This window comes from Symphalangus syndactylus, chromosome 15 (genome assembly GCF_028878055.3).
Source record: "Symphalangus syndactylus isolate Jambi chromosome 15, NHGRI_mSymSyn1-v2.1_pri, whole genome shotgun sequence".
NCBI lineage: Eukaryota > Metazoa > Chordata > Mammalia > Primates > Hylobatidae > Symphalangus > Symphalangus syndactylus.
The window spans coordinates 30,857,532-30,883,601 of record NC_072437.2 but is presented as its reverse complement, the minus strand read 5'-3'; the positions used below and the strand labels follow the sequence as shown (position 1 = coordinate 30,883,601).

General features: G+C 35.4%; 1 non-coding gene and 1 pseudogene across 1 annotated transcript; both read right to left on the bottom strand.

Moving 5' to 3' along the window:
- Positions 1 to 5,889: 5,889 nt before the first annotated feature.
- LOC129464248 (U6 spliceosomal RNA) lies at positions 5,890 to 5,998 on the bottom strand. The gene has a single exon (XR_008651488.1). It is a non-coding gene; the product is annotated as a U6 spliceosomal RNA (small nuclear RNA).
- Positions 5,999 to 24,448: 18,450 nt separating this feature from the next.
- LOC129463578 (low molecular weight phosphotyrosine protein phosphatase-like) lies at positions 24,449 to 25,151 on the bottom strand (annotated as a pseudogene).
- Between the last annotated feature and the right edge of the window lie 919 nt (positions 25,152 to 26,070).

Genomic DNA, 26,070 nt, shown 5'->3' with positions numbered 1-26,070 from the left:
GATTCTTGGGTTGATATTGGGGCTGGTATCTGAATCTAAGCACTCACTCTCTATAGGCTATGCTGTTACCCATTGTCTTACTCTTCTCTGTTGCCTCCATAATGAAAATAATGCGTTTGCATGTATTTTGGCTAGCCCATAAGCAAAACAATTGGCAAATGAAAAAAGAATTGAAGAGAAATTATGCCCATGTATATTCTGGAAAAAGGGAAAATGAGAGATAAAGAACTGAAATGGTAAAATCAAAATGCATACAGAAACCTATTAGAAGTTGACACTGGGAAGAGGGGAACAAAAATGTTTCTATTTTAAATAGCTCATGCTGGCAGCAATATAAATGTTCGTTTTAAGGACATGGTGCTGCTGAGGAAACAACTTTAATTAGCAGGATATTTCCATTCCCCGGGAGAGAGCTTGAGGAAGTAAAGAATGAAATAAAAGGATGAGGCTGAGTGGGTAGCTTCAAAAGAAATTTAAAAACTAGAATTGGAGTGGCACAGTGATGGAAAAGACTTGGAGAATGATAACACATGAGGCGTAAGTGTAAATCTCAGGCTTCTGGCTTTGATGGCAAAGTGGATGCAGGGCCCACGATCACAAAGCTGTAGGAAAATCCAGATCACATACTGTTTTGTGTGATGATGAGTTGACTTTGGGATGTTTTTAAGGTAAGATACCTATCTGTATCTCCAGCCTCTTTTCTGGAGCAGCATATATTTGCCTTCCTGTCACTGCCACTAGTTTATGTCTCATGCCTCTCAATCTTAACACATGCAAAATTGGCTTCCTGAGCTCTCTCCAAACCTGCTCCTCTTCCAGTGCTCCCAGATTTAGTAAACGGCACCATCACCCACTTAGTGACCCAACCAGAATGTTGAGACTTTCTTAACTTCATCCTCTCCCTCATTTCACATCCACCCAATCACTAAGTCCTTCTGAATCTTCATTCTTAGTACAATGGAATACATTCATTCTTTTCAATCCCCAATTCTAAAGCCTTACTATTTCTCACTAGATTTAGTGCTATTGCTAGATGAGTAACTGAAAGAAAGGTGAGGAGGTGGAACTTGCTTTTCCCCTGTGTTAAAAAAAATCCTTGCTTATCCCCACTTTACAAATCAAATCTTTACTTACACTTAGAGCCCAGCTAAAAATTGCTCCCACTGGGACACCCTTTCTAACTTCAAAATTAGAGCAATCATGGCCAGGCACGGTGGCTCACACCTGTAATCCAGCACTTTGGGAGGCAAAGGCAGGCAGATCACCTGAGGTTGGGAGTTCAAGACCAGCGTGACCAACATGGAGAAACCCCATCTCTACTAAAAATACAAAATTAGCTGAGCGTGGTGGTGCATGCCTGTAATCCCAGCTACTCAGGAGGCTGTGGCAAGAGAATTCCTTGAACCCAGGAGGCAGAGGTTGCAGTGAGCTGAGATCGTGCCATTGCACTCCAGCCTGGGCAACAAGAGCAAAACTCTATCTCAAATAACAACAACAACAACAACAAACTAGAGATTGCTGCTCAATCACTTGACACCTTCTTTTAACATTTAGCATCTGTATAATTTGTTCATTGTCAGTTGTAAATATCATAAAAATGTGATCTGTCTCTGTCTTCTGCAACTCTGTTTTCCAAGTGCCTGGCAAGAGTTCAATAATTCATTCAATGAATGAATGAAGAGAGGTTAGCAAGATAACAACACCAAAAATACCCATTGGCTTTCATAACATAAAAATCATTGATGATTTTTGCAAGTCCAAGTTCACTGTGGCAGCTATATCAGGATGTATTAAGAGTAAAATAAAAGAAAAATAAATGCAATAGTTCAAATTTATTTCCAGGACTTGCTTCTGACATTAGTTGAGTTCAAAGAGGAAACTGTCACAATTGGTTAAAATGAAAGTACTCTTTGCTCATTGACAGGCACTGACTTAAATAATTGAGAGCTGGCATGCTTGCAACCTTGTTATCAATAGTATTGACAAGAAGTACTGCAGTAACACTTTATTATATGTCTTTGAAAATGCCAAATATGTATCACAGATTTTTTTATTCTGAACTGTAGCAAAATAATAATTTTATAAAATTATTACTTATAATCATAATTCACTTGAGAATTCTGAATTGATTTCCTATAGTCCAGAAAGCACAATGAAATCCTAAGGGTCAAACACAGACATAGAATAGCCATATTCAAGGGCAAAGGTGGCAGGGCTTTTAACCCCAAGACGACACGAAACAATCTTGACAGTCTCTCAGGTAGCCAATGCAGCAGAGAAGCTTCTAGAGGTTGAATTTGACCTGCTTTCCGCCTTAAAGCCTCATATTCAACTCAGCCCCCAGACTTCCCAGAGCCAATCTTGTCACAGGACTCAAGAGAATAGCAAAAAGGTATAATTGATCTTTCTTTTCAGTTAAAATTCTTCCAAGGACAAAGAAAAGAGGCCTAAAAAGTAGCTCTTACAATAAATATTGTTTTCCTTAATTTTTTTAAAAGTTTCTTTGTAGATCTTGTTCTTTCCCAAGTGAATTTTAACACACAACCATTGCCCTTATACTCCGACAAAATAGTGTTGAATATAGATTAGTACAAGCCACTCAGAAATTTAAAATCTAAACAGAAGAGGGTAATTGAAAAAAATAAAATGTGAACTCATTTTGAATTTTTGTCCCTCTGGGGACCTGGACTAGATAGGTACTCCCTTATAATAAGTGGATCTTGTCATATGGGTGCCCTTTTACTCTATTAAAAATATTTTTGAATTCTAGATTGAAATAATGTATTAAAGCATTTCAATTTTATTCAACATTCACTATCATGAAGAAAGAATTAAAATGCAACAGATTGCTAAGTATATTGGAATAAGCATAATAGCTTCACCCACTAAAGAGTCAATGGGGCTAAGATTTCTGCATAATGAATATCTCTAACAATTAAGCTGGTGAAAAAGAAATGAATTAAGTGTTATCATTTAATAATACATAAATGTCACAATGAGGTTTCTAGTTACTGTTTCTAACCATTGTAATCTGGGGAGTGGGGGAGGAGAGGCCCTTTGAAGTGAATTTAAAGTGGGTACTGTTCTGATGACTAGGGCGGTCAATATTCAAGTTTGTCTTTTTGTGTTACCAATTATCTTTATAATTTGTCTCATTAAGATGTTTTTATTTTAACACATGACCACAAATTACTACTTATTTTTCCTGAGTATATATTTATGGAGACTGACATCCTAGATTATTTAGAGGATTCAGCCATAAAAAATTGGGTTAGTTTAGTGGAAATTATGAGGATAATTCTGCTAACTGTAAGAATTCTCAACCTAAGAAACAGTCGCTACATGATTCTATTTGCGTATCTATTGCATCAGATAATTCTGGAGCCCAATTTGCTGACTTGTGGATAAAAGGAGATCTTAGAAAAATTATTTAGAAAATTTTTGTTGGAATAAAGAAACTTTCTCCCCTATATGGTTTTAAAAGTTACTCTCTGTGTTCTTTAGATCTGGGACAGCACAGTTCTGTTAAAGAAGATACACCCATCCAAGGGAAAAATTTTATTTTGAACATAAATGTAAAATAGACATGAAAGTCATCCAGAACCAATAAGACTGTGCAGTCTTCTCCCTCTCAAGGTGTATCTGTTTGTGACTTTACACCTTTCTCTACCACCATCCCCCTGCTTAAAATTAATTCCTTTTCTGATTAATTTTGACTTTAAACATGTTCCATTGAGTACATTTTTATCCTAAGTCTTCTTTGTGACCATTCATCTGATATTTTTATATAATTAACTTATTCTTTCAGCTTTTGGGTTTAATTAGTTTAAATTTCCTAAGAGTAATGTTTTTGTTTATCTTTTATTTCAAAAACACCTGGCCTGGCTCTGGATTCATTGCCGCTGAGTCAAGCACTTGTTCTGGATTCTTCAGTATTAACCAAAAGGATGCAGGGCACTATATAATGAAAAATACTGCCACCAAGAGAATTATGCATGAGAAAGTTAGAACTATTTATGGTAGGAATATGAGTAAACGTATCTGTCATAAGAAGAACACATGGACTTATCAGATACTATCAATTAAGAAGTTAAATTGCTAACATTTTTATTTGAATGAAACAAATGACAATAGTGAAGGAAAAACACAAAATAATTTTGAATGAATGAACAGTTTCTATTATAATAGGGCTTTTTAAAAACTAAAATCAACTTAAACACTGAAAAAATTGCATTAAAAATGGAATATTTTTAAGTGTGAAATTTTGAAGTATAAATGGAGTAAGTCCATTTCCCTCATTATAAAGTAACGTTAATTTTACTAATGTGTTTTCAATACTTAATAATCACGGATGCTAAGATTATTTTGGATGCAGATCAAATTAGCCACAAGCATTTAAATTTTTTTTAATTTCTCACATGATACTTAAGAAATATACAGTCATGTAGTGCTTAACAATAGGAATGAAGTCCAAGAAATTTGTTCTTAGATATTTCATTTTTGTGTGAACATCATAGAGTTTGCTTACGCAAACCTTAATGGGATAGCCTACTATGCACCTAGACTATGTGGTATAGTCTATTGTTCCTAGGACACAAACCTGTATATATAGGCTATACCAAACCTATATATGGGCTTTTTCTAAACATAGAAAAAGTATAATCTTATGGGACCACCTATATATATATATATATATATATATATATATATATGCTCTGTCATTGATTGAAAAGTCATTATGCTATGCACGTCTATAATCCATATGTAGTTGTGACTTTTCTATAACAGAGCATATTGTCAACCAAAACTGTACTAATTCTAGAATGTCTTTCTTTCAACGTATCTTTTAATTGCAGATCACTCCAATATGAATTTCAATTTGCATTTTGTTCTCATAAAGTTACTCCTTTATTTCTTGTTATGACGCTCAATTTTGAAATAAAATGTACACCTGTTAAACTGATGCATTTCTACCCTTCATTTGTTTATTCTATTTTAATTTTATGTGATAGTTCTCCATTTGATGAGAACAAATAACAATTGCTTTTTCCTAAATCAAGTTGCATATGCATTCAATTTGTCAGGTCTGAATTTAGACATATCGTTTCACATACTGTCTTCTATTATTCTAATTACTATGCTGCACATATTTTTCCAAACTGGCATTTCAATATGCTTTACTTTTTTAAAACGTGATATTCCTAAAATTACCATTTTCCTTCTCACTCTTTCCTTTCACCTTAACACTTTTCAGTAATGTTTTCTCAAAAAGGAACTTTCAAGCTCAAATAACTATAAAGGTAGGAAAGATGTTTTTAATTAATCATAAAGTGGTACTTAAAAGTTTGCATCTCTAAATGTGAACATACAGAGAGAGAAAAAAATGAATTTAGCAGCTAAAAAAATTTAAGAACAAAGTAAATTGTTCTTATCAAAACATCTTTTAAATTATTTTACACTAGTTTATTATAATTTAATTTAAAAATGTATGGTACTTCTGCAATATTAATATGCCTTTTCTTATCTCTAAGTTATCTTTTAATTCTCTCTGGATATTTCAAGTAAAGTACAAATAAATTGGTGGATTGTAAATAATATCTCAATATTTCATTTAATGATATCATTTTAAAATATAATTATTATTCATTCCCAAATTCACTGGATGAGAATAAAGTAGAATATTGGAGAGGGTAGTGTTAAGGAAGTAAAATAGACTACTTTCACAAATAAGATCTGTAATTTGAAATTTAAAAATTACTTTAATATATGAAAATTCTAACTTTCAAAATTGCTAACCTACTTCCAGCAAAGGTTGTTATCCACCATTGAAAGTCTTGCAGAATCCCTTTCAAATTTATAATTCAGCAATTATTTCCAAGAGCATGTTTCAAAAAATGCATACAGAGTGCTTCCTGAAGTTGTATGTCATCCTTTGCAAGGACCCTGATAATCTTCTCTGAGTCATTCCAATTTTAGCGTTATGTGCCACCAAAGCAAACATGATTTTAAGATATATTTTTTTTTTGGTCTTATTAGTCTCAATGATCATTAGCCAAATTTTTAAATATTTAAAAATTTTCTTATAAATTGATAATGTATAAGTATATATACTTACGGGGTATAATGTGATGCTATGCTCTATAAATATGTGAAATAATTAAATCAAACTAATTAGCATACCCATAATGTCAAATGCTGACTATTTTTGTGTTGAGAACATTTGAAATTTATTATTTTAGCTATTTTTAATTGGACAATACACTGTAATTAACTATATTCACCATGCTATGAAATTGATCTGAAGAAAAAAACCCTCATTCTTCCTTTCTAAGCTTTTGTACCCTTTGACCATCATCTCCTTATTTCTCCACCTCTAGCTTCTGTAATTTATACTTTACTCTCTGCTTTTACAAGTTCAATTGTTTTAGATTCCACATATAAGTGAGAACATGTCGTATTTATTTTTCTGTACCTGGATTATTTCACTTAGCATAATGTTCTCCAATTCCATCTATGTTGCAAATGATAACATTTCCTTCTTTTTTTAAGGCTGAAGAGTATTCTATTATGTGTATATACCACATTTTCTTTACCTACTTATCTGTTAATGGATGCTGAGTTTGGCTATTGTGAATATTGCTGCAAAGAACATGGGAGTGCAGACATCTCTTCAACAAACTAATTTCAAATCTCTTATGTAAATATCCAGAAGTGGGATTGCTAAGTCACATGGTAGTTCTATTTTAAGTTTTTTGAGGAACCTCTGTATAGTTTTCCATATGGCTGTACTAATTAATATTCTCATCAACAATATACAAGTGTACCTTGTTCTCCACGTCTTCCAACACTAGTTAAGTTTCCTCTTTTTGATAAGAACCATTCTGACAGGTGTGAGGTGATATTATGGTTTTAACTTGGATTTTCCTAATGATTATCTGTAATGATTAGTAATGTTGAGCATTTTTCATACATCTGTTGGCCATTTGTACGTCTTTTTAAAAAAAGTCTATTCTGGTCCGTTGCCCATTTTTTAAATCAAGTTATTTGTTTTCTTGCTATTGAGTTGCTTGAGTGCCTTATATATTTTGGATACAGACCCTTTATCCGATGTGGGGCTTATAAATATTTTCTCTCAATCCACAGGTTGTCTCTGCACACTGTTCATTTCATTCCTTTGCTGTGCGGAAGTTTTTAGTTTGATGTAATCCCATTTGTCTTTTTGTTTTGTTGCCTGTGCTTTTGGGGTCAAATCCAAAAAAATCATTGCTCAGGCCAATGTCATATAGTTTTGCTAAAATGTCATGTGTGTTTTCTTCTAGCAGTTTTACAGTTTCTGCTCTTACATGTAAGTCTTTATTAAATTTTGAGCAGATTTTTGTGTATAGTGTGAGATAAGGGTCCAATTTCATTCTTCTAAATGTAGATATCCAATTATTCCAGCAACACTTTTTGAAAAGACTGTCCTGTTCTTATTATATGTTGTTGGCTCCTTTGTCAAAAATCATTTCTGGGCTCTCTATTCTGTTGGTTTATGTGTCTATTTTTATTAAAGTACCATGCAGTTTTAATTACATTAGTTTTGTAGTACACAGACATACCTTGGAGATATTGCAGGTTTGGATCCAGATCACGGCAGTAAAGCAAATATCACAATAGGAAATCCAAATGAATTTCTTGGTTTCTGAGTGCCTATAAAAGTTATATTTAAACTATAATCTCTTAAGCTTGCAACAGCATTATGTCTTTAAAAAAGTACAATATAAAAAATACTTCATTGCTAAAAAATGCAGACACAGACTTGAAGTGAGCACGTTGTTGGAAAAATGGTGTTGATAGACTTGATCAATGCAATGTTGCCACAAACCTTCAATTTGTAAAAAATGCAATATCCGCAAAGTGCAATAAAGTGAAGTATAAAAAAAAAAACAAGTTATGTCTGTAGTTCAAAATCAGATAGTGTGACACCTTTAGCTTTGTTCTTTTTGTTCATGACTACCTTGGCTATTCATGGATTTTGTGGTTCTATACATATTTTAGGATTCCTTTTTCCATTTCTATGAAGAAAAATGAAATTTAGGGATTGCATTGACATTATGCTCTATGGACTGCTTTGAGTAGTATGGACATTTTCACAATATTAATTCTACTGGTACATGAACACAGGTTATTTTTTCTTTTATTTATGCTCTTTTCAATTTATTCTATTAATTTTTATAGGTTTAAATTTACTTGTTTTTTATCTCCTTGGTTAAATTGATTCCTAAATATTTAATTTTTTGTAATTATTGCATGTGGAATTTTTTGAATTGTTCATTATTAGAGTATAGAAACACGACTGATTACGGAGTGTTAATTTGCATCTTGTAACTGCATTGCTTTCATTTATTAGTTCTAACAGGGTTTTTTTGTGAAGTCTAGGATTTTCTATATACATGACAATGTTGACAGTAAACAGCAACAATGTCACTTCTTTCTTTTTCCTAGTTGAATGCTTTTTATTTATTTCTTTTGCTAATGACTCTGGCAAGAACTTTCACTACTACATTGAAGAGAAGCAATAAGTATCCTTTTTGAATTAAGAAAAGGAAAATAAGTACCTGTTTCTTAATTCAGAACTTAGAGAAAAGGCTTTTAATTTTTCACCATTCAGTATAATATTAGCTATGGGCTTTTCATATATGGTATTTATTGTGTTGAAGTATATTCCTTTTCTAGCTAATTTGATGAGAGTTTTTATTATAAAAGGATGCTGAATTTTGTCAAATGCTTTTTCTGTATCTAATGAAACTATCATATGGCTTTTGTTCTTCATTCCGTTAATATGATGTATCATATTTATTGATTTTTGTAGGTTGAATGATTTTTGCATCCCAGGGATAAATCAAACTTGATTATGGTGCATAAATCCTTTTAAAATGTTGTTGGATTTGCTTTGTTAGTACTTTGTTGAGGTTCATCAAGGCTGTTGGCCTGTAATTTTCTTTTCTTGTAGTATCCTTTTCTGGCTTTGATATCCAAGTGATGTTGGCTTCCTAAAAATTGTGTAGAATTATTCCCTCCTCTTCTATTTTTTGGAATAGTTTGAGGAGAATTGGTATTAATGTTTCCTTAAATGTTTGGTAGAATTCAGCAGTGAAACCATAAGGTCCTGGGCTTTTCTTTAATTGGAAACTGTTTATTCAATTTCCCCATTCATTATTGGTCTGTTCAAATGTTCTCATTCTTCATGATTCAGTCTTGGTAGGTTGTCCCTGTTTAGGAATTCACCCATTTCTTCTAGGTTATCTAATTTAGTGACATGTAATTATTCATAGTAATGTTTTATTATCCTTTGTATTCCTATGGTATAAATTGTAATGTCTACTCTTTCATTTCTAATTTTCTTTTCTTCTCTCTTTTTTCCCTAATCTAGCCAATGGTTTGTCAACTTCATCTTTTGAAAAATTCATTTCAGTTTCATTGATCTTTTCACTTTTTTTCTTGTCTTTATTTTACTTATTTATGATCTGATCTTTGTAACTTCCTTCTGCTAACTTTGGGCTTAGTTTGTTCTTTTTCTAGTTCCTCAAGGGGTAACTGTAAGTTGCTTGAGATTTTTATTCCCTTTTGATGTAGGTTATTTACTGCTAAAAACTTCCCTCTCAGACCCACTTTTGCGGTGTCCCATAAGTTTGGGTATAATGTGTTTTTATTTTCATTTGTCTTAAAACATATGTAAATTCCCTTTTAATTTCTTCATTGACCCATTTATTGTTCGAGAGTATTTTGTCTAATTTCCATGTATTTGTGATGTTTTGAAAATTCCTTCTGTTATTGATTTCCAGTTTTCTACTGTTGTGGTCAGAAAAAATACTTGATACAATTTCAGGCTTTTAAAATTTGCTAATAGTTGTTTTGTGCTCTAACATATAATCTGTCCTGGAGAATGTTTCGTGTATGTTGGAGAAGACTGTGTATTCTGTTGCTATTGAATGAAATGTTCTGTATATGTCCATTATCACTTGATGAAAAGTGTTCAAGTCCAATGTTTTCTTATTAGTTTTCTGTCTTGATGATCTATCCATTATTAAAAGTGGAGTGTTGAAGTTCCCTACTGTGATTATATTGAAATCTATTTCTCCCTTCAGATCCTTTAAAATTTATTTCATATATTTAGCTTCCCCAATGTTGAGTGCATATATATTTACTGCTTTATCATTATATAGTGTTCTTTCTCTCTCTCTCTTTTTTTTTTTTTGAGACCGAATCTCATTCTGTTGCCCAGGCTGGAGCGCAGTGGCGCGATCTCAGCTCACTGCAAGCTCCGCCTCCTGGGTTCACACCATTCTCCTGCCTCAGCCTCCTAAGTAGCTGGGACTACAGGCACCTGCCACCATGCCCGGCTAATTTTTTTGTATTTTTAGTAGAGAAGGGGTTTCACCGTGTTAGCCAGGATAGTCTTGATCTCCTGACCTCAGGATCCACCCACCTTGGCCTCCCAAAGTGCTGGGATTACAGGCGTGAGCCACCATGCCTGGCCTATAGTGTTCTTGTCTCTTTTTACAATTTTTGACTTAATGTCTATTTTGTCCGATATAAGTATAGCTACTTCTGCCCTCTTTTGGTTTACATTTGCATGGAGTATCTTTTCCATCCCTTTGCTTTCAGTCTCTGTGTGTCCTTAAAAGTGAGATGAGTCTCTTGTAGTCAGCATATAGCTGAATCTTGTTGTTCATTTATTACATCTTTTTATTAGACAATTTTATAATGAGATATATATATAGTTTCATAGACAATAACACTATCATTTATATACATATTGACATGATAATTATTTATATTGATATTTACATGAGAAATATTTGTTGTTTAAGCCATCCAATCTACAGAATTTTGTTATGGCAGCCAGAATTGATGAAGAAAGTTTTTGATACTGACAAATAGGTTGCTGCTATAACCAATACAAAAAAATGTGGAAGCAGCTTTAAAGGTGATTCTGGTCAGGACTCACAAAGAAAAAAAGCAGGGCTATAGAGAATGATTCCATCTTCTTAAATAATACATAAATAGTTATGTATAGTCTGTTGGAAGAAATGTGGGCACTAAAGGGTATTCTGATGAAGCCTCATGTAGAAATGGGAAACATTTTACCAGACAATAGAGAAAAGGCAATTTTTATTATAAATAAAGGAAGGCTGTCAAACTACTTAGATCCTACAGGACAGGGCTATAAAGCTATTTATCTGTAAACTTGTGATATTCTTCAGGGAAGAATGGCCCTCATGATGATTCATGAATTATCAAGGCCACCATCTCAGTTGCAATGTGCTGGACAGCCTCCAATCAGAACCATAGGAATGGGGCCATGTGGAGTTGATTGGATATGTCTCCTGCCTGGCATATAATTATTATTTATATTAATGTTGGTATGCTATACCAATATTATATTTTCCTGGCTACAGTGTTCACAATCTGTTTTCTTCACATTTTTATATAGACGATTGTATTAGTCTGTTCTCACACTGCTAATAAAGATGTATTCAGCACAGGGTAATTTATAAAGAAAAGAGGTTTAACAGATGCACAGCTCCACATGGCTAGGGAGGCCTCACAATCATGGTGGTAGGCAAAGGAGAAGCAAAGGCACATCTTACATGGCAGCAGACAAGAGAGCATGTGCAGGGAACTCCCATTTATAAAACCGTCACATCTCATGAGACTTATACATTACCACCAGACCAGTATGGGGGAAACAGCCCCCATGATTCAATTATCTCCACCTGACCTCACCCTTGACATGTGGGGATTATTACAATTCAAGGTCAGATTTGGGTGGGGACACAGTCAAACCATACCAACCATTGACTACAGAATTAATAATCAAGCCCACTTACCTTATAAATATTAACTATTATAAAGCACTTTATATTATTATCAGTAGAGACAGGCAATCTAGTTGAACAAAAATTTGGCACAATGAGACCATCTTCTTTTTAGTCCTATCCTTAGCATTAATTATCTATGTGATCTTCGGTTGGGCTCTGTGATCTCTGCCTTAGGTTTTTCGTGAGGATAATAATACTTAATCTATATGCTTCCTAGGAGTGTTGTGAACAAAATAACCCTGGTAACGTAATTTGGAAATGTGGCAAATAATAAAATATAGCATACATTATTGCTGGTGTAATTTTAATAGTTAAATAAATTTGATTATTTGAATAATAATAGACAAACTTAAATACAGCTGCTTCTCTGCTGGATACGCAATTATCTGTTGCGAGCATCTGAGAGTGTTTTTGCCCTTTTGGTACTTTGAAATTTATTTCATATCTTAAAAATATTTAGAGCAGAAACTATTTTAAAAATTATTATTCATTATTTAAGAATTTAAGTTCTGAAGGTAATGTTTTAACTTTAGCCTCAGGAAAACCTATTTATAATTGTTTGTCTTGACCTGCTAATGTCATTTAAGGTACAAAGAATGAGCTGTGAGTTTGATTTTACATTAATCATAAGAACATTACCTTGATATTTAAAGAGAAAGAAACAATTTTATGGGATTTCAGAGGAGCACTTAAAATATTGAAATGTCTCCTTGATAAAAAACAAAATGTTCTTCTTTTGTCTTTTGAAAATGCCCACATACCTCTCCATAGAGACATATGTCAACATATCCTACACAAATTGGGTTAAAGTAGCCCATAATTCTGCAGATTATCATTGGATTTTGCTGTGAACTCAAGCCGTTATTTATCTTGAGAGATAGACAAGTAGGAAGTAATTTTCAAAATGGTCTGCTTTGAGAATGAGGAAATTAAGCTGCTTTAAGGAAAAATATAAATGAATCAACCTTTTTAAAGTGCAGTTAATTTACTTTAATGGGATTATAAATTTTGGGGGTGACTGACAGATATATTTATCATCCTCACACAGTGGTTCCTACGGTGTGAGCCATAGAGGAGTTCAATGGGAGGTAGATATTGCAATGAAGGCAGGTATCAGAAACGGTCTGAAAATCCATATGCATGACTATGTACTGAAGAGTTCATTTTTCAAGTTTGTGCTGATATGTATGTATATATGTCACTGTAAATATATATGAATTTGTATCTATAAAATATATATGAAATATAAATTCATTTGGTATTTGTCATTATCAGTTTTCTTAATCTGTGGCTACTAAAATCACTAACAGGAGCTGATGGCCTACTTTTTTTAAGTTTAATGACTGTCAAAAACTAATGCTGATCTTAACAACTAAGAGGATACAATACTTGAGAAAGGAGTTGTCAATATCAGTTTTGTAAACAAAGATGAAATTATCATTCTTGAAACACATCATTAGGAAGATTATTCCCTTCAGTCTCCAAATCAGTGTTTTATATATTTAGTTTTAAAAAGAATAATCATTTACATATTCACTATGTTCACAGATACATAAAAAATGTAAACTAAATGTAAATACATCTATACACAAATGGGAAAATATTTTAAAATATTTAAAATACCAATATCAATAATGTTTTGGATGGAAAACTGTGTTCTTTTCGAGTTTCCTTTTAGAGTTTCCAATGATTTATATTAAAAATAGTTGCTCTTATAACTAAAAAGAAAAATTTTAAGTAAGCCAAAGCACTCTACACAGCAAAAGCTGAATCTTTGTTTTCCCCATTTTCATTATTTTATCTTTCTTTAGATAGCTATAAGGACTTCTTATACTAATACGATCCAAGCTAAGACTAGAAAATATTCAAATATTTATTTATTGAAGAGTATTTATTGAGAAACAAATATCTGAAGCTATTTTTCTGGAGTATTTGGGATTAATTCAAGAATGCAATAATTGTGGTTCATTTACTTGCAGAATTTAAAGCCTAAAAGGATTATGGAAATTACAATCACAACAAACAATACAATCAGAAAGATAAAATCTAAAACTAAAGGAAAATAATGAGCTATAATAAATATGACAGGGTTGGGCGCGGTGGCTCACGCTTGTAATCCCAGCACTTTGGGAGGCCGAGGCAGGCTGATCACGAGGTCAGGAGATCGAGACCACGGTGAAACCCTGTCTCTACTAAAAATACAAAAAAAAAATTAGCCAGGCGTGGTGGCGGGCGCCTGTAGTCCCAGCTACTCGGAGAGGCTGAGGCAGGAGAATGGCGTGAACCCGGGAGGCAGAGCTTGCAGTGAGCCGAGATTGCGCCACTGCACTCCAGCCTGGGTGACAGAGCAAGACTCCGTCTTAAAAAAATAAATAAATAAATAAATATGACAGATACTTGATACTCCCCATGTATAAAGAGTTAATAAACGTTGATAACAAAATCACAGAAATTTCAGTCTCAAAAATGGCCAGATTCAGGAATAGACAAAAATGTAAGTAATGAATGTGAAAAAATACGCCGATATTTAACTTTATGTGACTACAATGAAGCACAAATCTTTCTCTGTGTGTGTCTTTCTCATCTTCTTTCTCTCTCTGTCTTTTTCTTGGCCTCTTTTTCTCTCATTGGTCAAGATAAGGTTGACAAGGCTGTGCTGGTTCCCTCACACAAGCTTTCCAGAATGCAATTTTCTAATTTTTAAAGTATATTAAAATGTTCACTATAATATAAGAAAATAATTTTTCTAATGGCCAAGTAAAATTAGTCAGAAATTCAAACCAATATATTCAAGTCAAGACATTAATAATTATTTACACATATATAACACAGGTAATATTATTTTTAAAATTAGTATACTCTTTTCCTATACAGTTTCATATACTAATCTTCTCCACGTTTTCCTGAGGCATTTATCTGTAGGGATGAGGAGGGTACAGGGGAGGAGGCTTTAAAGGACAGGGCATAAGGATTGTTAGAACAGAGTTTATTATTTAACTTCTGGTATCCAAAACAGAATTTTTGAAGGTGCAGCAGAAAAATCTTTGCATGCCAGGCTTTGTGAAGGAAAATATAGTTTTCTAAATTCCTTAGGACATATCAAAAGTCAAACCTCATGGGAACAAAGGGACATTTTGCCACAGACCAGAGAAGAGCTCTCTTCTGCTCATGACTTAGCCATGAGGCAACAGGAGACAAATTACAGGGTCCAGAAGTGATGCTGGTCACACCTTGTGGCCCCATACAGACCTCAAGGAACCCAGAATCTCCCCTGTGCCCTGTGAGGTCACACAGAATTGCCAGCAGCTGAAGTCTAGAAGGAGGAAGAAGACACAAATGTCTGGTATGTGGTTTCCAACGACATGTACCAGAGCTTTACCCCAAACTGCCAAGAGACCTTGTCATTCTTTAGTAATCATGAATCACATCCTAGACCAATTCTGTTATTTCACTAAATAAAGAAACTAGGGAGGACCCAAAAGAGACCATGCAGATTCGAAGAATTATTTCCCAATTCAGTGAAAAACAGTAAGCCCTGATTACAAATTCTTAGGCCATTGGAAGGCCTTGAAATTGACACTGATCAGTAACATTTATATTTGTTTCCAGGGAGTGATACCACATTCAACAATATTTTCTATCACTATTTTAGGCCACTCCTATTATTGGTTTGGGGATAATTCTTGATTGTACTTAGACCTTTTAGGGATTAGATCTTCATCTAGAGAATTATCTTTTTATTTAAGGCAATATTGTGCAGGTTTCCTTTTTACCTTTTTTGCCTTTTGTAAGCTGTACCAACCAATATTTTGTTTTACAGTAAAACACAGGCAACCTCACCATGATCTTTATTTTATGTCATTGTTAACATTCAAGTATGAGATACTTGAATACTTATTTTGGATGCATTTTTTCCCTATAACAGCAAGACATGATTCAGACACTTTACATTGTCCTCTCCAACCAAGATGTTAGTAATATTTAATTTGGAATTTAAATACCAGGATTTTAGTGTATGATGCTAGAAGACTCTTCAATCATGAATGTGTATATTGCTGTTAGATAATAATGTTCAAATCTGCATTTGATTTCACAATTATATTACTCAAGCAAAACATATGCTTTCACCTAAGTATATTGTATCCTAAAAACACATGAACTCATTCAAGTTCACCCAAAATTGCAGTATCATAATAAGTTGACCAAAATGTTAAAATTTCATAAAGGAATAATGATGGAAAAGTCTATTTTAACTTCTGATATGCCAACACTACTTTAAAGAGTATTTCTTATGCTAGTAAGTACTATACTTATCATCATGGTGCACAGGCTCTCTATTTTTGTAAAAATCTTTGTATCTGTTAATGTCTTGGTTATTTGATAATATTTATATATAAGAAACAAACACTGGCAAAATATAAAATTTGATACTACTAATTATTATTAGGGTTACTAGATGTAAGTTTTCATCTATTCATAAGGTAAACCAAAGATGTGTCTTTAAATGACAAATTTGCCCCATTTCAGGAAAGAGATAGACAGCAGTCTGTCCTAGCATAGATTAATATCTGATGATTACAGAGCCCTTAGCCTTCTGCCTTGAGGGATGGACCTCATCTCCTCAAATTCACGCCTTGATTAAAAGGAAGATAAATGAAAACTATGTTCTTTTTTCTTTCCTGTCCATTTCTAAACAGACACACATCTAAATTCCATTTATTTCTCTTATGTAAGTTCTCAGACCTATCATGCCCGCAACGTATTGCCATCTTTCTTTCAGTCTGTGCAGTAGCTCAGACCCCATATAAAGAATGCACGAGATTGTTCGTTTCAAAATTAATTAGAAAAGATGAGACTCAAAAACTTTCATTGAAGAATAAGCCAGAAAGAACTTGGATAAGAGAGCAGTCTCAGGGGGTCCTAATTAAGAAAGTTGGGATGGGTAAGAAAGAGCTTGCTCTGTTTTTACATATGAAAAAGTTCTGGATTAGGAAGAGCCTAGTGACTTTGAATCAGAATACACTGGGTTTTATTCCAGTGCTGACACTGAGAGGTGTGTCATCTCTGGCATGACTTGTAACCTCTCATTAATAGAGACATCTGACTCACAAGTTTTCAGGATTCCCTCAGATGATTAGCTTAATAGGATTTTATGAAATAGGATGTAGTACATTAGTGTGAGTCATCATTAAGTTAGAAAAGTTATGGCTCAATATTCATAGTAGATGGCTTATTTGCTTAGGTAATACTTTGGAGATAACTTGAAATTGCCTATTATTACATTTTATTTTTGATAAATATATTCCTGTATGTGTTCCTCTCCTCTGAGTTCATAGGAAATGATTGATTGTACAAGTCAGTTCACTTAACATTGTTGACTGCTTACTGTATGTCAGGCATTTTGCTAAAAAAAAAAAGAATAAATAATTTTTCTATGTAATGCAATAACTCTAATTTTTTTCTCTATTTTATACATAGGAAACTGTGGCTTGGAGGAGTGAATCTCAGTGTACTATTTTTATATATTAAAGTGGCGTGTTTTCCCCTCATATATTTCCTGTTGCTCAGTAACTCTTTTTCCCTATTCATCCACAGTTAGTATATTTTATGCCCAATGCCTCAGGGATTTAAGACACCACAGAATTTTGTAATTTCTGATAAAAAAAAATTCTATTTACTTCTCAAACTGTAGTCTAACTATAAACTGTACTAAATATTATGTTGAACTCTTAGAACATAAAGTTTTACAAATATCTTACATTATTTTAATCCTCTGAAAAACGCTGGAAGCTATATGCTGTAATTATACATATTCTATAGATACCTTCCTCGTGACATTTTATAAAAATCTTACAAAGACATGAAATCAATATCTCGCTCAGGTCACTTGGCTATTAAGAAATAGAGTAAGGTTTTAAACCTTTCTAACCAGCCTCACAACAAATGACATTGGAGACTAGAGGGAGTCTTCTCCTCTATAATCAAGCCTTTTAAATGAACTCAGCTAAGGGTTAAAGATGAAAAAACTCTGCATACTTGGAGATCCAGTGGTAAACTTGTGCACTTGTAATGTGGTTAGGCCCTGGAGAAATTGCAAGAGCCCAGAGTTCCCTAAGCGTGCTATCAAGAGGAGTAGAAAAAATGTTAATTTGGTACTTCTAGGCAGATGGCCAAAATTTAACTTGTTGATATCATCCATTTGCTCCAGCATTTCAAGTAAAAAATAGTATGATTTTTGCTGATCCAAAGGAAAATGTAGAGCTGGTATAACATGCTACAATTCTGCTAAGTTTCTGAGCTCCGGGAGAGAACAGGATCTGCCAAAACTTCATAGTACCTCTAAGGTGGGGAGAGGCAAAGGTGGGAATGGTAGAACAAATAAGAGGTGTGGGAGGGGCAGAACCAATCTGAGATTCCCGCAGCAGTGACCGGAATGTACAGGAATCAGAAGACAAAACAGAACAACTCCAAAGACAGAGTTTCTTTTTGTTGTTTTGTTTTGTTTGTTTGTTTTGAGACAGGGACTCACTCTGTAGCCCCTACTGGAGTGTAGGGGCGTGATCTCAGCTCACCACAACCTCTGCCTCCCAGGCTCAAGTGATTCTCCTGCCTCAGCCTCCCTAGTAGCTGGGGTTACAAGCACAAGCCACCACACCCAGCTAATTTTTGTATTTTTAGTAGAAATGCGGTTTCACCACGTTGGCCAGGTTGATCTTGAACTCCTGACCTCAAATGATTCACCCACATCAGCCACCCAAAGTGCTGAGATTATAGGCACAAGCCACCATGCCCGGCCAGACAGGGTTTTCATGACGCTACTGAGGCTTAGTTTCAGGGCTCCTAACTTGTCTAAATTCCTCCAAGGACATGAGATGTATTGAAATTAGCCCATTATTTTCCAATATCCTATAACTGAAGAATATGTGGTAAAAATATAATGCACGTTTTTTTTTTTGTTTTTTTTTTTGAGACGGAGTCTCGCTCTGTCGCCCAGGCTGGAGTGCAGTGGCGCAATCTCGGCTCACTGCAAGCTCCCCCTCCCGGGTTCACGCCATTCTCCTGCCTCAGCCTCTCCGAGTAGCTGGGACTACAGGCGCCCGCCACCACGCCCGGCTAATTTTTTCTATTTTTTAGTAGAGACGGGGTTTCACCATGGTCTCGATCTCCTGACCTCATGATCCGCCCGCCTCGGCCTCCCAAAGTGCTGGGATTACAAGCGTGAGCCACCGCGCCCGGCCTAATGCACGTGTTTAAAGTGCACATCAAGTTGAGTGAATCTTGGCAAATGTGTATCCTCCTATAATCACCAATCCAATCCTGTGAAGCTATAGATCATGCCTATCACCCCAGGTAGTTCCATGGTGACCTCTTCTAGTACATCCTACACTCAGAGGGAGATACCTTTCCTACTGGTTCTTGTTTTTTTCTAGATTGTTTTGACTATCCTACATGTATACATTTCCATATAAATTTTAGTATCACCTTGATAATTTCTTCAAAAAACTTTTGCCTGGCAGGAATGAAACTCTACATTTTGTCTTCTTAGTAGTCAGTGCCTGCCGATATTTTTACTCGGCTCTGTCAGCCTTCAAGCTCTTGCTTTTTCTGAGAAACTTGAAAGCCTTGCTCCATGTATGGACAGTTCAAAAAACAGCCAAGAGTCCGAGAAGAGTTTGTGTGCCGATTTTTGACTCCCTCATTTGTAACTCCCTCTTCCCTATTTTTTTTTTCTCAATTTCTAGTTGCTGTTGACCTTGAACTCTGGCCTCTGGCTTCTTATTCCATTATGACTCCACGATTTGCTTGAGCTCTATTTTATGGGCACTGTCTAGAAGGAAAAAAGCTGGGTAGATCTAGGTTTCATACAATCTCTCTTTCTTTTCTTTTCTTTTCTTTCTTTCTTTCTTTTTTCTTTCTTTCTTTCTCTCTCTCTTTCTTGCTTTCTTTCTTGCTTTCTTTCTTGTTTCATTCTTTTTTTTTTCTTGGAGAGAAAAAGGGTCTCACTCTGTTGCCCAGGCTGGCCTCAAACTTCTGGCCTCAAGACATCTTCCCACCTCAGCCTCCTGAGGGACTGGTCCCCCACTGCACTCAGTCTTTTTCTTCTTTCAAGCATCACATACCCTTTGGTTTCTGCCTGGTTTGGGTCACGCTCCTGTGTCTTCAACCAGTTACTTTCTTAAAAAAAAATAATTTGTCTGGAAAGCATAATTGTCTATGGAAGAAGCTTTAATTTTCTATATGATATCCTAACATTTCCAGAAGCTAGACCTGTCATCTACTTTTTACAAATTCACAGAAATATTTTAGCTGCAATCTGTTAAGAACACTGTCTTTTTCCACACTGACTTCCATTCTATCACACCTCTACTTGAGCAGGGTGGTATTAGAATGGTTGCAGGCATTTTAGGGGCCTGGCAAAGAGAGTGAAATTGGCAATATATATAGTTTGAATTCACTGGCATATATTTAGGTGGTTCTTAAGTATACTATATTCTTGCTAGCCTGTGAGTGAAGAACTTTCAGGAATAATTTTACTACCCACTTCACTTTCTTAGCTGGTATAATAACCTGAGTGTATAGTGCCAGAGATTACCTAGCTATGGAAGTATATGGGTAGTGGAAATAAGATTTGAAATGTGCAGAATCATCAGATATTCCATGAGATATCATCTTTGTCAGAAGATTTTCTCTTCCAGTTGTACTTGACGGTGGAGTATATATACTTATTGATGTCATACATAAAGATAGATCTATAAGAATCATACATACAGAATTTACCAGAACCCCGTTATTTGTAGTTGACAAACCTTTAGAACTCTAATGAACGGTGAATTTTTCTCCATGTGAAATCATATTTTGGGATCACAACTATCAATAAAAAATATCAAAATTCAAGAAGGAAACACAAGTTACCTATTTCTTCTGCAGTAATTATATTTTTAAAATACTTGTTTTAAAAAGATAATGGGTTCCATTAAAACTGAGTCAAAATTGTAAACAACAAGAAGTTTAACAGGTGAGTTGTTATTTCTCTGGAATTTATGGTATTCAAGCTGATGTTGATCAGCTTTTTGACAGTTATAAAATGTAATGATATATTTCTGCATTCTAAATATATATTTTCCTCTATATCTATGTTCATAATTCTGTCTTACTTTAATTAAACCCTCCACTGAATGTACAATAATCAGTAGTTACAAAACCTGGATTCACTCCTGGATGACATATATTTCAGTTTGTCTGCATATGCAGTTGATATGACAGCTGGAGATCCTCTTTCCCCCAAGCCTCTTACCTTGATACCCACACAGATCTTCAGTCCTCAGAAATAACCATAAAAAACCTGCATTGCCAGGCACAGTGACTCATACCTGTAATCCCAGCACATTGGGAGGCAAAGGCAGGAGAACTGATTGCTTGAGGCCAGGAGTACGAGACCAGCTTGGACAACATACAGCAACCCATCTCTACAAAAGAAAAAAAAAATTAGCTGGGCATAGTTGCATGTGTCTATAGTCCCAGCTGCTAGGGAGGCAGAGATGGGAGGATCCTTTGAACCCAGGAGTTCCAGACTACAGTGAGCTATGATCAGACCACTACCCTGCAATGTGGGTGACAGAGCAAGACTCTGTCTCAAGAAAAAAACAAACAAAAAACCCTGCATTAACAGAGTTTGGTTTTTAACATCCCGTGGAATATTTATCATAAAAGAAATTAAATTTAATTACAAAAACATAAACGTATACTTGCTTTTGAGCCTGAGATAAGTACTCATTATGGAGGCTTAACATCCACAAAACTAGTCAAGAGTGGAGCCGAGTTTCACATTTAAGTCTTTGAGTTTCACAGAGTCTTTGATATGGGAATAATGAAAACATAGATGTTGTGCCAACTACATTTGCCATCTATGTGTATTCCTGAAGTCCTTTTGAATATAACAATATATACATGTGAGAATTCATAGTCTTGTGAGAGAAGATATTTTGAGAAATGAAATTATAGCCTTTATTTTTTGTTTTATATAGCAAATATTTATATGATATACAAGCTACCTTTATGAGTTTTTTAGAAATGTTAGTAATATAATCTTTGTAACAATTTGATGAGATAGTTATTGTTTTACTTTCTTTTGCAGTGTCAGGAACTATGAAGCACTGGAGATTTTACCTTGCTTTCTAGTTAGCCTGCCCAGTTTCATAGATGCTGACAGAAAACACAAATGTGAAGGGTCAGAGACAGAAAACTTCATTACTAACGGTGTGGCAGCTGCAAGAACTTCAGGTTCACCTCAGTTTCACTTGCTGTCCCCAGCCCAAGTCCCACGAGGGAGATGGTTAGGCAGGGGCCAGGCAAACGCTGTACACTGTGGGTTTGGATAAAAAATAAGCAGCACCAAGCTCAGTAAAAGCTGTCTTTTAGGTTGGTGCAAAAGTTATTGCAGTTTTTGACATCAAAAGTAATGGCAAAAACCACAATGACTTTTGTGACTGCAATCAAACCTGCCCAAAGGTTTGGGAGGGAGGGAGTCATTAATCTATATTGTTCTAATCAGGAAACAAATCTGCCTTATGACCCACAGGGAGACCCTGTCGCTATTTTGCAAGACTGTTTGCTTTCTAAATATCCTTGAAAAGTTGCCAAGACAAAATCTGTCACTAGATGTGTGGGGGTGCCATGAAGAATTGTCCCTTAACATACAGATGAGGAAACAGAAGTTCAGTAAGTTTTCCATGATGCGACGCCTCCATTAGTAAGTGGCAGAATTGGGATTACAAACCTGGAAAGGCAGGCTCCAGAGCTCATGTTCTTAACCACTGCTCCTCCTTCTTTGTAGTACCTCTCCAACTGTGAGCAGGTGCATCACTGAAGGCCGAACTGATTCATAAACTTGACTTTCTGTTAGGTGTCAGGTACTAAAGTGCTTTTCTGGGGAGGGGGTTAGAGTAAAGGGTTCCCAAAGGAGATATTCTTTTTTTTTTTTTTTTTTTTTTTTTTTTGAGACAGAGTCTCGCTCTGTCGCCCAGGCTGGACCAAGGGAGATATTCTAAGCCTCCTTGTAAATCAGTAGGAATCTGTCGCCTAAATACATCTAGGAGATTTTCTCTTTTATTTCTCAAAATCCTAACAGATAGGGCTGCATCAGACTTACCTTCTTCTCTACCTAGGAGCATAGTCTTCGTGAAACGATTTTTCACACAAATAGTGTTGGTTCTGCAAATAACACAAAGCAACAGACTCATAAAATCTTGTACTAAAAGGGGTCACTGGCTGTCCTTATAAATTAACAAGTAAACAACCTAAGGCCTAAAGCAGTTGAATGAAATGCTCACAGCCATACATTTGGTAAGGAACAAAATCAGCATAAGAGAACTTCTGCTTTTTAACTTTAGTTCTGTGTGCTTTCCACCATACAGTGAAAATGAGCCACAGAGTTCTATATCTTATGCTGTTTTCTATCCCCGAACTGTTTGGAAAACTGTATCACAAGTCTTGTTAAGCACTAAGGAGCAACCCAAGAAAAAAATAAGAACTGGATAGATTTTTTTTTAATCTAAGGACCAAGAGTATAAAAGCCCAGATCTAATTAATGGATTTTTAAATATCTCTAAGTTTTAACTGTACTCAAATTACTCACCAAGACAAGAAACATTTTCTGGATCTAGTAAAGCAATTACAGAAACAAATACCTTCTCTTTAGTAAAAGGAAGAAGTCCCAGGAAGAAGTCCTATTTATATATATTCCCCTTGAGGCTTTTTTTTTTTCCCCTCTGGAAATGAGTTTTAAGGAGAAATGAAATTTTGGGACTGGATGACTCAATTATGTAAATGTACTAATTATATATGGAACAGATCCTATTTCATATGTTTTCTTTTTTCTTCTTCTAACTAGAAGTATTTTTAGATACATGTGTTGTCCAGGGTTCCAAGGGGGTGAATGTTCTACATATGTGCAACATTTAGAAATACAGTTCCATTAACTGTGTCCTCTATAGCTCTTCTATGTATGGTTATTTCATAATAGGTAATATAATTTTAGTATCAGTGAGATGCATTACTGAAAGTTTCCACAGACCTTCCACCTAATTTGAAAACACTACACTATTATAGCCTCGTAAGTAGATTATTAGGTTTAAGTTTATGCTAGAGGAAGTTTAAAAGCTGATATTCTTCCTCTACAGGATCATGACCATTACTGTTCTTTAAAAACCAAATGTGCTGGCTGGGCACCATGGCTCATGCCTGTAATCCCAGCACTTTCGGAGACCAAGGCGGGTAGATCACCTGAGGTTGGGAGTTCGAGATTAGCCTGACGAACATGGAGAAACCCTGTCTCTACTACAAATAAATTAGCCGGGCATGGTGGCGCATACCTGTAATCCCAGATACTCAGGAGGCTGAGGCGGGAGAATCGCTTGAACCTGGGAGGCAGAGGTTGCATTGAGCCAAGATCGCACCATTGCACTCCAGCCTGGGCAACAAGAGTGAAACTCCGTCTCAAAACAAAAACAAAAAACCAAATGTGCTGCACTGTTGGTAAATTAATACCACTGTTTGAGGTATCTTTTTTTTTTTTGTCTGAATCAAAGATTTTTATTGATTCTTCTGCCAAACACAACTGATTTCCATCTACAATTACTTTTTAAGGTAAAAGTCAACTGAACAAAGAGCTGGGACTTTGGGCTCTGGAACGTGATTACACACTGACTTAGAAATGCAGGACCTCAGGGTGGGGTCTAGTCAGGCTGGTCGCAGCAGGGCACGAACCTGCCTCAGTGGGCCTTCTCCAAGAACGCTCTGCAGCACCTGACACACTGCTGGTACACCGTCTCAAAGTCAGAGTCATTCCCATAATAGGGATCTTCAACAATAAGTTGTTTTTGTGGGTCATAGCTCCCAAGTAGTTCAATTTTAGCTTTGCAGGTTTTAACTTGATTACTTTTTCTATTCAAATCTCTCAGATTGCTTTCATCCATACATAGTATATAATCAAATGTGGCAAAATCTTCTTTGGTAATCTGCTGGGCAACGTGGCTCATGGGAATGCCGTGCCTCTTCATGCAGCTCTGCCCTCGGTAGTCAGGGGGGTTCCCTATCTCATACCTGGAAGTTGCCGCGCTGTCTACCCTCCAATTCTCTGAGATGTTTTGATCGGTTACAAGTTTCCTGAAAACTGCTTCTGCAATGGGTGATCAACAAATGTTACCCAGACACACAAACAGCACGGATTTGGTAGCCTGTTCCGCCATCTTCCCGCGCGCAGAGGCGCCGAGAGACCGCAACGTTCCGCCCGCTGACGCGGCGCAGGCGCACTGCCCGAGGTATCGTTTTTTAAATCAGGATACACTTGTGTATATATAACTATATCATCTAGATATTGATATATATCATAAATCTATATCATATCTAAAATATATCTCTACCTCATATGTATGATATAGATATATGTCATATACATATGATAAGGCAGAACAGTAATGCCACTATATGGTTATTTTTGAAATACATAGTTTATATTTTAAAAGAATAGAAATATTCTTCTGAAAGAACATTTGAAAGAACCCCTGGAACTCATTTCAAACATTATTGTAAAGTAGATGAAATCGGTTTTCAAGGATCTCTGTCTCAGTTCCTGCCTGCTCTTTGTTCAACGGGCCCATGCTCTTCCATTCACATTTTTCATTTCCTAAATTGAAACCTCCTCTAAGTTTCCTAATTGAATATGTTATAGCCAACTCATATTTCAAGAATATGCATCACAGGAAGTTATTTTGAAGGAGGGATAAAAAGCTATAAAAAACTTTAAATTGAAAGGATTAAGGTCCAATATTTGCCTGTCCTGCAGGCCAAAACGTCCACCCCTTCATGTTCTGCGAGAAGACTAGATAATGTTGGAAATCAAAAGTTTTCACTTCAAGCTTTGATATAGTGTCAAATGACTTGGTTGGTTGTGGTCAACTTGGCACCATTGATAGACTTTTCAAAATCTAACTGCTTTTCTTAGAATTCCTCCCTTGTACTACTAATGGTAATTTGCTGATAAAAGGAGCCCATGAGAGATTTGCAAATGGAAGTGAAACAGATGCCAGGATGTTCAGTGTCAGGGCAGAGGGACGTGGCATGCTGCCAGGGACTTCTGGCCATGGGGTTTGCAGCCTTCCCCAAGCTGTATCATTTCCTTCCTCCACTGCATGATGTCCTGCTATTG